The following is a 14663-nucleotide window of genomic DNA, read 5'->3' as shown; positions in this document are numbered from 1 at the left end:
TGTTAGAAGAAGTAGAAGAAGACGAAGTGGAAGAAGAAAATCCGGTTGAGATCGAGAGTATTGAAGTAGAAAAGAACGGGTCCCATTCCAATTTCGAAAGTGAACAAAACCTGAAAACGAATCTGAAAAAATACCCGATGATCCAGAGTTGAAAGAAGTTGAAATGGAATATTGATTGTTTGAATTCGCTCAGTTATTCTGAACCCTCGCACGTACTGGGTTGAGAGAAAACGAGAGAAGCGGAAGCTTGAAAGAAAATAAAACCCTAGCACGTGCTAGAGAGAAGGGAGGTGGCGATGGCTTAGGGTTTACAGAGAGACGGGAGGTAGAGAATGAAGGGAGATCTAGAAGAGAGAGTATTAGAGAGGGGGAGAGTGAATTGCAAGGATAAAAGATAGATAGAAGATAGAAAAAACGAGGCGGGTTTTCAAAATTTTGGGATTTCGTTTCCCCCTTGTCTACTGAAAGCGCGTGTCATTAAAATTATAAAGCGACAGGCACAAACGACGTGCGTTTAACATAAAGTGCCCTCCATGTTTTTTTTTCTTGAGACACTAAATCAAGGGCATGCAATAATGCGTGACGTAAATCCTTAAATTTTTTGGAGAGATAACACTATTTTAAGGGCACGTCCTTTTGCGTATCATTAATCAGTGCGTGTCGTAGAAAGCGCGTCATTAAAGGTTTGTTTTCTAGTAGTGACACTACCAAGATTCCCGAGAAGCTCGAAGATGCAGCTTTCCGCAGTTGAAGTTCTGCCCGACTCTAGCCTCACTCTCTTCAAACCGAACAAGTGAGTTTATACCCCTACTTTTCAATTCTTTTCATGTTTTAAGGGGGGGGGGGATACAAGTACAATACAAGAAAACATATCACTTTATAAATACAACATCTATTTTATTGTTATTTCGATACCAACATCTTACTTCATAAAGTTTAGTATTTCACCAAGTTATCTTCACCAAATGGAAAACACTTTTAGAAAAACTATAATGGGTATACTTTGTGAATTATTCATATATTCTTACGTATACATCTTGAAAAACGAATTACTTTCATCTAAAGTGAAATAGAGTCATTCTTATCGTAAATCTATTTATACTAAGTGACGTGAGATATTCAACTTCAACGTACTTTTAAGTATTCATTTCAAGTCCTATATTATAAGCCATAATCTCTTGGAAGGAGAACATGATACTTGTGTATAGATCTATATGGGATTGAAAACCCTGCAGCTAAACTGTTAACTACAGTTAGATCAGCAGGGTTGGGGTGACAAATGTCATAACACTACAACACCTGAAAAATGTTGTTACAGGCAGTCTGTGTCAATAGTATGGTTATAAGACTCACACGAAAGTATAAAAACAAGCTTGATTTATGAGATTTATACATGCATTTAGTATTAACATTATTTTGAGTACAAAACTTATCTTTATCATTTAAGTACGAAAGATACGAACGCCCTCCAACCTTGGGAACTTTTCAAACTATATGTGGAAAATATTGGATTTTCTGAAAACCACGTTCATCTATTTTCTTCCAAAAAGACATACTTTTTTAGTACAAAACACTTATGAACTCACCAACTTTATTGTTGACCCTTTTTCGAAACCACTTGTATTTCTCAGGGAATCAGTAATACAGGTAACTACCAGCTTTTGAAGAAGGAACGCTAAAGGCGTTTATTATCAAACATTTTAAATCATCATATTGTAATATTCTTTTGGAAACATGTATAACGCAACAATGTACGTTTTTATTATATATATGATGGTTGTGTTACTTTCTTTATGATATTCAATTGTTATGGTACTACGTGAAGTCATCCACCCCCGAATGTTTCCGCCAGTCTGGTTTGGGGGTGTGACAGAAGCAAGAATGACGATGGAGATACAAGCTATTCTGGTTTCAACCGTAGGCCATATCATAAAATTGAATTTCCCATCTTCAGTGGAGGGGATCCGAGGGGTTGGAAGAGGCTTCTTGGGAATCTTACGATTTTTTGGCAAAACAATTTCCTAAATTTCGCCTTGAGGACAAGGCGTTTTACCGGGTGGGAAGTAATGATACAACCCGGCTCAAAGTGTACACAAGGAGGCCAAAACGGGTCAAACCTCGTGACCCAGAATCAATTAAATAGGAGCAATTCAATGCCATTTTTGGGATTTGGTTAGACCCATTGGGTCAACAAAGCAACGAGATAATGGAAAGGTGGGGGGGGGGCAGTTAACAAGCTAGTTTCCTGAAGCAGTTAGTGATCATTCCAAGTGTTAATTAGCAGGCTACGTTTCAATTGTTTTCTAGTTCAATAATTTATCATTTGTTTGTTTGTATTGGAGACTTTGCCCCTCTCGAATTGGGCCCTTTAATTTTATCCAATCATTTGCTTGCTGTAATTCTGAGATCCTATCAGAGTGATAAGGGAGAACGTTGAGTACCAGAGGTCCCATCATTCTTTTCAAGCAACTTAGCTAAAGTCTTGTTAATTTGTTCTTGATTCTGCCTCATTTCATCTTGCCCATTAATGATGAAATCCATTCTTTGCTTGATCTCTTGGATATCACCTCCGTGAGAGTGAAGTTGGATATGCATAATCCGAACTTGTTCTTCAACCTTTGTGACTGCAATAACCTCCTTCGATGCTCCTCCCATTGGAAAAAACTTCTATGATACCAATTGATAAGCTCTTCCTTTCCTATAACTGAATTCTTCACAACCAACACACAATTGAACAAAGAAAACGAAGGAAAGAACCAAAAGATTACTGATCATTCATAACAAAAGTCCCATATTCGAGAGAGGTATTTCTCCTGGTTCTAGAAAGAACTTCTTACAAATTTCTGCCTAAACAACACAAAGCAAAAGCTAGCTAATATGTCCTCTAACAAAAAGCTGTAACTGCTCTATCATTGGCTAAGGACACATGCACCACCCCCACAATGAAAATAGTGCTAAGGTCATTAACAAAAGCAAAGAAACAACCAATAAGATTATTTTCTGAGAATCATCTTCCCAGACCTCAGTTTAATGGACTAGACTCGTAATTCATAGGTCCTTTTGGGCCTTGGGCCTCTTACCCTTCTTGGAGTAAACTAGGAGTGGTTGATGCTTATCACAATCCACTGATTACAATCAAACAAATCATGGAAATGATATACAGGTGTACAAGTAGCTATAACTATGAGTCTATAACCATGTTTGTGTATGTCTAGAAATACCCCTTTGTTCCTAAAACTTGTGCTTATTTATTCTCCTCAGGAAATGATGTGCTTATTTATTTAAAGAGAAATTAAATATTCTCCTACTTTTTGTTCCTAGAAATCTACCTACCCAATTAAATGATAGCATGTGTCACATTTAATGCTCATTTAATAATATTTTAGTATACTAAAATGACACATGTCATTATTTAATTGGGTAGGAGGATTTGAAGGAACAAAATTGGGAGGATATTTAGTTTCTCTTATTTAAAAGAAGCTAAATATTGCATGGAAAATGCTTTCAGCACTTGTTTAGTAGCCCTGGCAGTTCCTTACAATTTATATTTATTATTTAGTCATTTTTTATTTATCTAAAAATTGTACTTTCTTTTAGCAAATTGAGACATTAGGGAAAGAGAAATGCCGCATGGTGTGGTCTTTGGTGGGATTAAATGTTAGAAACAAGTGGTGAATGTAACATCCCCCTCTGGCACGTATCACAATATTATCCGCTTTGGGCCACTCGCCACGACGACTTCCCAGGGGGTCACCCATCCTGGTACTACTCCCGCCCGAGCACGCTTAACTGCAGAGTTCTTATGGTATTTGCTGCCCTCACGGCTTTAAAACGCGTTGTGATAGGGAAAGTATCAACACCCCTTATAAGGAATGCTTAGTTCTCCTTCCCAGCCGATGTGAGATCAAATCTAACCCACTTTCAATTGTAACGCCCGCTGATCCGGGCTAGTCAAATTAGAGGCAATAGGGGTCGAAAATGACTTTTCGACAAAATATTATTTAGAATAAATAATCTTAACCAAGTTGTAGAATATGTCACAAGGTTTTCGTACATATAAAGAACGCCGAAATCCGAGTTATAACGAAAAAGTCATGACCCGTCGAAGTTTCGCAACGGAACCGACACGACACGGGACGCGTAAATAGTGAATTTACGATAGAGCGAGATTTAGCCTTAGCAATCTAAATGAAAGTCGTAGAATATGTTAAACTAAGAGCGTCGATAAAAATCGAGTCAAAATTAGCCGACGAAGTCTAAACGAAAGTTGTAGAATACGTTCCCGCCTTCGCGTGCATATAAAAAACGTCAAAAATGGAGCTCGTACGCGAAAGTTACGAATTTTTAAAGTTGGAAAGTGAACTTGCGAAGCTGATGCATGAAATGATGACGTGGCCGAACTCCCAGCCATCGGATGAAATCGCTTCGGATGGTGACACCTGGTGCGAGGGTTACACCCAGTGTAGCGAAGAGACGCCTAGCGTCCGGAGTACGCCCCGCGTACTTCGGTTCTTATCCGTCCGATGGAGTGCAAGACAGCTGGTCCGAGGTGGCATGCTTATCTGAGCACTACGCCCAGCGTACTCCAACAGGCCTCGCTGGGTATAAAAGGGGGCGAGGTAGCCTTCATTTTCCACACTATTCTCCTTCTCTCTCTAAAATACTTTCTCTCTCTAGCTCCCCAGCCACCCCTAAGCCCTAGGAAAAATACCTAGCACCTAAAGGAAGCCCCGAGGCTCCCGGAGTCCCGAGAAAAAGGGTCTTTTGGTTTCGAAACGATGCTCCAAATAAAGTTCTGGTTTTCGATAAAATTCACTGTAAGTGAGCTACGCTTACGCAATTTTTAATATAGCTTCCAAATAATTATAGGAATGTTATTAGGTCCTTAAAATAATTATTTGGGCTATTATACTGAGTTATATTGAGTGTTATTTAACACTTATATAATAAAAATAATAGCTAAGCTATTAATTTGTCGCGGTTATCGTTAGACTAAACCCTAGTGGTATTGATACTAGGTTTTATCAAAGGAAATCGTTTTGAGAGTATCAAAGCGATGTCCGAGTGCTGAGTCACCACCTTTCAAGTGAGTGCATAGTCCCTTTCATCTTACACATAGATATGAAGTATTTTATATAAACTACGTGCTATGTGTGCATTTTATCTGAATACTTGCTGTCTATGCTGGATGAACGTTTTATACATGTTTTAAAGGATTTAAACCGTATATGTATGTTATATATACGAATATGTTGGGCATGACATGGGTAGATGAATGATGAGAGATAAAAGATTATGTGAGTAAACATTGGAAGCTATGGACTTAGTGCCTAATAAACATCGGCAGCTATGGACTTAGTGCCTATGGGACAAACACCAGTAGCTATGGATTTAGTACGTGTCAGGAATTGGTAGCTATGGACTTAGTACCTATTAGATAAACACTGGTAGATATGGATTTAGTACCCGATGAGTATACTATAGCAGCTATGGAATTAGTGCTTTACGAACGAATATTAGCAGCTATGGATTTAGTGTCAGTCTTATAACCCTGGAAGTAAGGGACTTCGGAATAAACGAATGCAGGATAGATGACTCTTAGGATAAATCCTTAAAAGTAAAGAAGACAATGGGGATGGGTAATTGGGTTGATTGTTTAAACATAATAATTATATTATTGTGGGTTGAAAACCCTATGTACTCACCAGGTTTCCCAACCTGACCCACTCAGTTTATTTATATCACAGGTGTTGATATGAAGTCATATTACACTGAGAGATTTAAAGAGATGTATATCACTAGTGTAAATAAATGTAAGTTCTATTTATGCTTATGTTTTTGTATTGACGAAGACATCCCAAACATTTTAAAATGAATAAAATACGTTTCTTTGAAAATGTTTTGATAACGCATTTAGCGTGTTTTTCTGGAAACAAATTCCGCAACATTTTTATAAAATCAAGTACTCTGATTTTTATAAAGCATAAACAAAATCGGTCTTTTCTGGCCGTGAAAAATGGGGATGTCACAGTTGCTATCAGAGCATTAGTTTAAGCGAACTAGGAATTTGTAGGAAATTTGTAGACTTAAACTTAGAATGCTAAGCGATGATTGTGAGGTGTGAGCACTAGCTTATTTTAGGAATTATGCCTAAAATGCTTTTATGTGCTAAATGATTTATGATATGCGTTATATGATTGGATCTATGGTCTGTTGCCGACCGGATCTGGAAACCTTATGTGTTTAGGATTCTAAACATACGACTACGATATTAGAACTAGCATGTAAACGTTTCGGAATGATAAGGATGATTTAAACGTCAATCCTAAGTAAAGGTCTAGATTCACCTTATTCGGTGTATAGATCAAGATGGCAAGGACCCGTAGTAGAAACGTGAATGCAAATGAGAATAGGAACCAACCCCCGCTGGTTCAGCAAATACCTATTGTAGAAGAAGTTGCACCTGAGCCAGTCAACATGGCTGGAGTTCAAGCCATGATTCGGGCTATGCTAGCTGAACAAAGGGAAGAAATGAGGAGGATGTCGAATAGGGACGAACCTACTATGCCCACTGAGCAACCCGAGCTGATTCCCGAGCAATCGGAGGAAGGGAACTACAGCCGCCAAGTGAGTCAAGTGGGGACTCAAGATGGCCCGGAGAGGAGAAACGACAAGGATGGGCGAATGTACAAGAATTTATTGGGTGCGAAACCACCAAGTCTCTCAGGAAGCCCAAAGCCTGTTGAGATTATAGATTGGATCTCCGAGATGGAAATGGTGTTTGAGAGCTGCGACTGTAGCGAGAAACAGAAGACCGTCTTCGCCGTAAGACAACTGAAAACTGGAGTCTTGAGCTGTTGGAAGCTATTGGCAGATACGATGCCACGAGGAGAAGCCTTAAGGATGTCATGGGAAGAGTTCTTGGAACAGTTAAAAATGCAATATTGCTCGAAGATAGATCTAATAGACCTAAACAACGAGTTTCAGAACCTGAAGAAAGGGAAGATGAGTGTTGATGAGTATGCCATCGCATTCACTGAGAGGATGAAGCTATTCCGTTACTTGGTGCCTACTGAATTCTCCAAGATTGATAGGTTTGCTAACGGACTGCTCACTGACTTTGGCCCAATGGTCAAAATGGCAACTACCTTGAAAACAACTGTTAGGCTAGCTAAGAACGTTGAGGCGCAGATAAGAGAAAGGGGTCTAGAAAAAGATAAGGCAGGAGAGAAGCGGAAGTTTGAAGGATCTTCAAGGTCCAACAAGGAAAGAAATTCTCAAAGCTTGGAGGAGGAGATGGAGGTGAATCAAGATGGTGTGATAAATGCAAGAAGAAGCATTGTGGGAAGTGCAACGAAGAAGTGACTTATTACAAGTGTGGGAGGACTGGTCACTATTCCAAGGACTGCACACATAATGATAAAGTATGCTACGGATGTGGAGGCAAGGGGCACATGTCCAGAGACTGCCCAAGGAAAAATAAAGCAGCAAGACCATAAACGTCACCAAGGCCAAGGGCATTTCACATGATCCTCGACGAAGCAGAAAACCATGCGAGGAATCAAGGATGAGGACTTTATACCCGAAGATCAAGTTATGCAGTAGTCATAGTATCGTATGATGTAGCCCATTAGAGGCATAGTCCAGGGTGAACTTGAACACCTATGTAATTGTTTCAAGAAATAGTAAAATCTTCGTGTTTTTATCTGGTGTGTTAAATTGTTATGTGATTTTCTTGTATGGTGACTTGGAAAATTGCGAGACGATACTTGGGACAAGTATGAGTAGGTGTGAATGGTAGTAGAGGCCTATACTACCAGAAGCATAGGACTCACACTTGGATCAGGGAAAGTCACAAGGTTACCAAGAAGCTAGTAATTGATTTCGTTTTATTCAAGTATGTCGTTACCATTGTTTCGGTAATGACTAAGAAAAATTGTTGTTATCCTGACCCTAGTGGTTATATCACATTGAGTCCGACTATGATGAGTAGGTTACATGGTTCGGAGAACCAAGTTTGATGCAGCGTCCGACTTAAACCAAACAGCTGAAATCAAAGCGATCAATAGAAGTATCGCGCTCGTTGTTAAAGAAGTTGGTAGTGTGATTATATCACATTAGAGTATGAAGGAAGGCATAGTCTGTTTTGAAATTTGACACTAAGAGATCTGAGTCTAAACGTGCATCACATGATGATAGGTCATAATTTGGAGTCTAACCTGAGGTAGAGAGCAGGTGCACGATTAAGAACTGCTTACAGTCAATAAGTCTAAAAGATAGACTTGAAGAAATATAGAAGTTATAATTATTAACTAGGATGAAGAGATGAAGTATGGAGTCATTATACGAGCCTTTTTTCGTTGATGATCCCGGGACGTAATCGTCCTAAGGGGGAGATAATTGTAACGCCCGCAGATCCGGGCTAGCCAAATTAGAGGCAATAGGGGTCGAAAATGACTTTTCGACAAAAGATTATTTAGAGTAAATAATCTTAACCAAGTTGTAGAATATGTCACAAGGTTTCCGTACATATAAAGAACGCCGAAATCCGAGTTATAACGAAGAAGTTATGACCCGTCGAAGTTTCGCGACGAAACCGACACGACACGGGACGCGTAAATAGTGAATTTACGATAGAGCGAGATTTAGCCTTAGCAATCTAAACGAAAGTCGTAGAATATGTTAAACTAAGAGCGTCGATAAAAAGAACGCCCAAATTTGACTTCGTATGAGGAAGTTATGATTTTTCGAAGTTTCGGATTAGCGGTGTATAGCCCGAAATTCGAATATTAGATCGAGTGATTTTTAGCCGACATGACCTAAAATAGAATCGAAGATCTCGATAAGAGTAGCGTAATGAGAGAAAGATGGGCGAAAACGGACGTCGGATGAAGAAGTTAAGAAGATTTAACGGACCAATCCTGTCCCGACCTGTTAGTAATATAAAATTTAAAAATCAAGTCAAAATTAGCCGACGAAGTCTAAACGAAAGTTGTAGAATACGTTCCCTCCTTCGAGTGGATATAAAGAACGTCAAAAACGGAGCTCGTACGCGAAAGTTACGAATTTTTAAAGTTGGAAAGTGAACTTGCGAAGCTGATGCATGAAATGATGACGTGGCCGAACTCCCAGCCATCGGATGAAATCGCTTCGGATGGTGACACCTGGTGCGAGGGTCACGCCCAGTGTAGCGAAGAGACGCCTAGTGTCCGGAGTACGCCCCGCGTACTTCGTTCTTATCCGTCCGATGGAGTGCAAGACAGCTGGTCCGAGGTGGCATGCTTATCCGAGCACTACGCCCAACGTAACAAAGGACTATGCCCAGCGTACTCCAACAGGCCTCATTGGGTATAAAAGGGGGCGAGGCAGCCTTCATTTTCCACACTATTCTCCTTCTCTCTCTAAAATACTTTCTCTCTCTAGCTCCCCAGCCACCCCTAAGCCCTAGGAAAAATACCTAGCACCTAAAGGAAGCCCCGAGGCTCCCGGAGTCCCGAGAAAAAGGGTCTTTTGGTTTCGAAACGATGCTCCAAATAAAGTTCTGGTTTTCGATAAAATTCACTGTAAGTGAGCTACGCTTACGCAATTTTTAATATAGCTTCCAAATAATTATAGGAATGTTATTAGGTCCTTAAAATAATTATTTGGGCTATTATACTGAGTTATATTGAGTGTTATTTAACACTTATATAATAAAAATAATAGCTAAGCTATTAATTTGTCGCGGTTATCGTTAGACTAAACCCTAGTGGTATTGATACTAGGTTTTATCAAAGGAAATCGTTTTGAGAGTATCAAAGCGATGTCCGAGTGCTGAGTCACCACCTTTCAAGTGAGTGCATAGTCCCTTTCATCTTACACATAGATATGAAGTATTTTATATAAACTACGTGCTATGTGTGCATTTTATCTGAATACTTGCTGTCTATGCTGGATGAACGTTTTATACATGTTTTAAAGGATTTAAACCGTATACGTATGTTATATATACGAATATGTTGGGCATGACATGGGTAGATGAATGATGAGAGATAAAAGATTATGTGAGTATACATTGGAAGCTATGGACTTAGTGCCTAATAAACATCGGCAGCTATGGACTTAGTGCCTATGGGACAAACACCGGTAGCTATGGATTTAGTACCTGTTAGGAATTGGTAGCTATGGACTTAGTACCTATTAGATAAACACTGGTAGCTATGGATTTAGTACCCGATGAGTATACTATAGCAGCTATGGAATTAGTGCTTTCCGAACGAACATTGGCAGCTATGGATTTAGTGCCAGTCCTATAACCCTGGAAGTAAGGGACTTCGGAATAAACGAATGCAGGATAGATGACTCTTAGGATAAATCCTTAAGAGTAAAGAAGACAATGGGGATGGGTAATTGGGTTGATTGTTTAAACATAATAATTATATTATTGTGGGTTGAAAACCCTATGTACTCACCAGGTTTCCCAACCTGACCCACTCAGTTTATTTATATCATAGGTGTTGATATGAAGTCACATTACACTGAGAGATTTAAAGAGATGTAGATCACTAGTGTAAATAAATATAAGTTCTGTTTATGCTTATGTTTTTGTATTGACGATGACATCCCAAACATTTTAAAATGAATAAAATACGTTTCTTTGAAAATGTTTTGATAACGCATTTATCGTGTTTTTCTGGAAACAAATTCCGCAACATTTTTATGAAATCAAGTACTCTGATTTTTATAAAGCATAAACAAAATCGGTCTTTTCTGGCCGTGAAAAATGGGGATGTCACAGTTGCTATCAGAGCATTAGTTTAAGCGAACTAGGAATTTGTAGGAAATTTGTAGACTTAAACTTAGAATGCTAAGCGATGATTGTGAGGTGTGAGCACTAGCTTATTTTAGGAATTATGCCTAAAATGCTTTTATGTGCTAAATGATTTATGATATGCGTTATATGATTGGATCTATGGTCTGTTGCCGACCGGATCTGGAAACCTTATGTGTTTAGGATTCTAAACATACGACTACGATATTAGAACTAGCATGTAAACGTTTCGGAATGATAAGGATGATTTAAACGTCAATCCTAAGTAAAGGTCTAGATTCACCTTATTCGGTGTATAGATCAAGATGGCAAGGACCTGTAGCAGAAACGTGAATGCAGATGAGAATAGGAACCAACCCCCGCTGGTTCAGCAAATACCTGTTGTAGAAGAAGTTGCACCTGAGCCAGTCACCATGGCTGGAGTTCAAGCCATGATTCGGGCTATGCTAGCTGAACAAAGGGAAGAAATGAGGAGGATGTCGAATAGGGACAAACCTACTATGCCCACTGAGCAACCGGAGCTGATTCCCGAGCAATCAGAAGAAGGGAACTACAGCCGCCAAGTGAGTCAAGTGGGGACTCAAGATGGCCCGGAGAGGAGAAACGACAAGGATGGGCGAATGTACAAGAATTTCTTGGGTACGAAACCACCAAGTCTCTCAGGAAGCCCAAAGCCGATTGAGATTAGGGATTGGATCTCCGAGATGGAAATGGTGTTTGAGAGCTACGACTGTAGCGAGAAACAAAAGACCGTCTTCGCCGTAAGACAACTGAAAACTGGAGTCTTGAGATGGTGGAAGCTATTGGCAGATACAATGCCACGAGGAGAAGCCTTAAGGATGTCATGGGAAGAGTTCTTGGGTTGAAAACCCTATGTACTCACTAGGTTTCCCAACCTGACCCACTCAGTTTATTTATATCACAGATGTTGATATGAAGTCACATTACACTGAGAGATTTAAAGAGATGTAGATCACTAGTGTAAATAAATGTAAGTTCTGTTTATGCTTATGTTTCTGTATTGATGATGACATCCCAAACATTTTAAAATGAATATAATATGTTTCTTTGAAAATGTTTTGATAACGTATTTATCGTGTTTTTCTGGGAACAAATTCCGTAACATTTTTATGAAATGAAGTACTCTGATTTTTATAAAGCATAAACAAAATCAGTCTTTTTTGGTCGTGAAAAATGGGGATGTCACAGTGAATATAAAGAGGGTGCTGGTGTTTAAGGTAATAATCAATTCTTTTTGTGAATAAAAATATAAATATGAGAATTTTCTGAAAACTTCAATTTTTTTTGCAAGAACATCTGCGTTCAGTTGTGTTGCTTGAACAAGGATCTTATTGCTGTTACATTTTAGCCAAACCAATTATATTAAGAAAGTATGGATTTCATCTCATTCTTTCTCATGATCTATACAAGAAATGCATCAGGTATTGCAATTTTTATAAATGTTTTAGTTGATAATTTTGTTTTACTATTAGTATTTAATAGATAATTTTCTTTAATATTTACTCATAATAGCAATGTATTTATAGCTTTTCATCCAAAAACAACAATCATTTACTTGATGAAACACTAACAATTTTTTTCTTCTTATTATTTTTTTAGTGGACGACAAGGGTATTTCAAGAAAAACTTCAATTTTTGAGAACACGTCATATGCCAAGTGCAATTGTGTTGGTCAATTTTTTATGTAAGGTTCATGACTATGATATATTGTTTTTCTTTTTACATTTGTTGGCAAGCAACTTAAGGCATAAAAATAGTGTATATCTATCTAGATTATAGGTCAAATCTTGGATTCAATGAGAGTATGTAGTACGCTTTCTAAAAACTCTGGATGAAATTAGTTTAATAGGAGAAGATTGTCAAATAAGACATTAGTAGTTGATACATACGATTCACACATGGGGTTAATTTTGGGGATTATGTTTTAAAGGACCCTCAAGAAGGTTAGGATTTGATATTAGTTTATACATACGTTTCACACAGATGAGATTAATTTGGCCTAAATCAATGTACATTTTTTTGTTGTTCCATGGTTTATTTTAAAGTTATGATACCTGAACATGGAAATGGAAGAGATGAAGAAGACATTGGCAAAATGGTCATTATCATAAATTTAACATACGGGCTGCTAAAGTTGAGAACAAGAGACCAAACATAGTATTATCAAACAATGAAATGAGAGTACCATATTTTCAAAAAGACACTATTTTTAAGGATTTAGTGTTCAGCTATGCTCCTTCAACATATTCGGAAAGAGAGAAATTTTGTTGAAATTTAATCATGCTCCTTGAAAATGGAAAAGAAAGAGACGAAGATAAGGACATGTTGTTTAACATCTAGGTGATGAACCAGGTACAAAAAGCGATTGAGAAACCATAAAATAAGAACCAAATTTGCAAAAAGATTCCCTAGCTCTTGGACCTAAACCAGCAACCTGACTATATAAGTAAAGAGTAGTAGATCACATTTTAAAAAATCATAAATATATTTTGCCTTGTGGAATACACAAATGCAAAACATGAAAACCTCAGAGATTATAAGAACAAATAAACAATATCTAATTATAGCACAAAAGAATGTAACAACTATTGAGAGCTAATTCAGAGGCTGCTGCTCACGTGTTTTATTTTAATGTGGAATAAATCAAACTAGTGTTTGAAAGTCCTAGTCTTTAGCTTAGTGGAGTTAGTTCCTATTTTTATGTAAGTTTTTGTTTTAAATAGACCTGCTATGTACGTGACTGATATGTCACTTTTCTCTGTTGTGAAGTTCAATAAGAAAAGCCTCAAAAAGCTTTGGTATGCTCTGTCCCTGTTTAGTTTACCAAAAACTGCATAGTTTTTCCAGTTTTGCCCTTCTAACTTTTGTCCCCTGTAAAGTTGCTTTCCTATCCCTATTTCTATTTTGGTGTAAAGTTTCTATTGGTGCTGCTAAAGTCCAACACTTGGTATCAGAGCACAACCTGGTGCATGCCAAAATATCAACCACGTGAAAGAGAAATGACAGGAAGCAGCAGTAATGATAAAGAAGGAAAAGTCACACTCCATTATCCTATGTTATCTAGAAGCAACTATGCTGCATGGGCTATTAAGATGAAAGTGTTCATGCAAGCTCAAGGTGTGCGGGATGTTGTAGAGCCCAGAACAACAAACACGGTAGTAGAAGTAAAAAAGGACAAGATGGCCATGGCAGCCATCTACCAGGGTATTCCAAAGGACTTGCTGTTGGCCTTGGAGGAGAAGCAAACGGCCAAAGAAGCATGGGAGGCCTTGAAGATCATGTTCATGGGAGCAGATAGAGTCAAGACTGCAAGAATTCAGACGTTGAAGACTGAATTTGAGGCATTGAGTATGAAGGAATCAGAAGGTGTTGATGAGTTTGCTGTTAAAGTGATCAACACAGTGAGCACTTTGCGCACTCTAGGGGATACCATAAAAGAGTCATATATGGTGAAGAAACTGCTAAGGGCTGTGTCATCTAAGTTCCTTCAGATTGCCTCTACATTGGAGCAATTTGGAGACATAGAAACAATGTCAGTTGAGGAAGTGATTGGAAGACTTAAAGCCCATGAAGAGAGGATGAAAGGTCACGGAGAGAGTGATGAAAAGAAACTTCTCTTGACTCATAAAGAATGGTCAGAGAGGAACAAGAAGAAAACAGATGGAGAATTCAAGCAAAAGTCAAATAGGGGCAATTTTGGAAACTCGCGTGGTCGAGGAAGGGGTAGAGGAAGATCAGGTGGTCGTGGAGGTCGTGGTAGAGGGGGTTCATATCATCAAAAGGAAGGGAATCATCAAGCATATGGTAGTCAAGACAAGAGTGGGATCCAATG

The sequence above is a fragment of the Lactuca sativa genome, chromosome 4 (assembly GCF_002870075.4).
Source record: "Lactuca sativa cultivar Salinas chromosome 4, Lsat_Salinas_v11, whole genome shotgun sequence".
Taxonomy (NCBI): domain Eukaryota; kingdom Viridiplantae; phylum Streptophyta; class Magnoliopsida; order Asterales; family Asteraceae; genus Lactuca; species Lactuca sativa.
The sequence above is the reverse complement of the archived record's forward strand: the minus strand, read 5'-3'. Positions refer to the sequence as shown.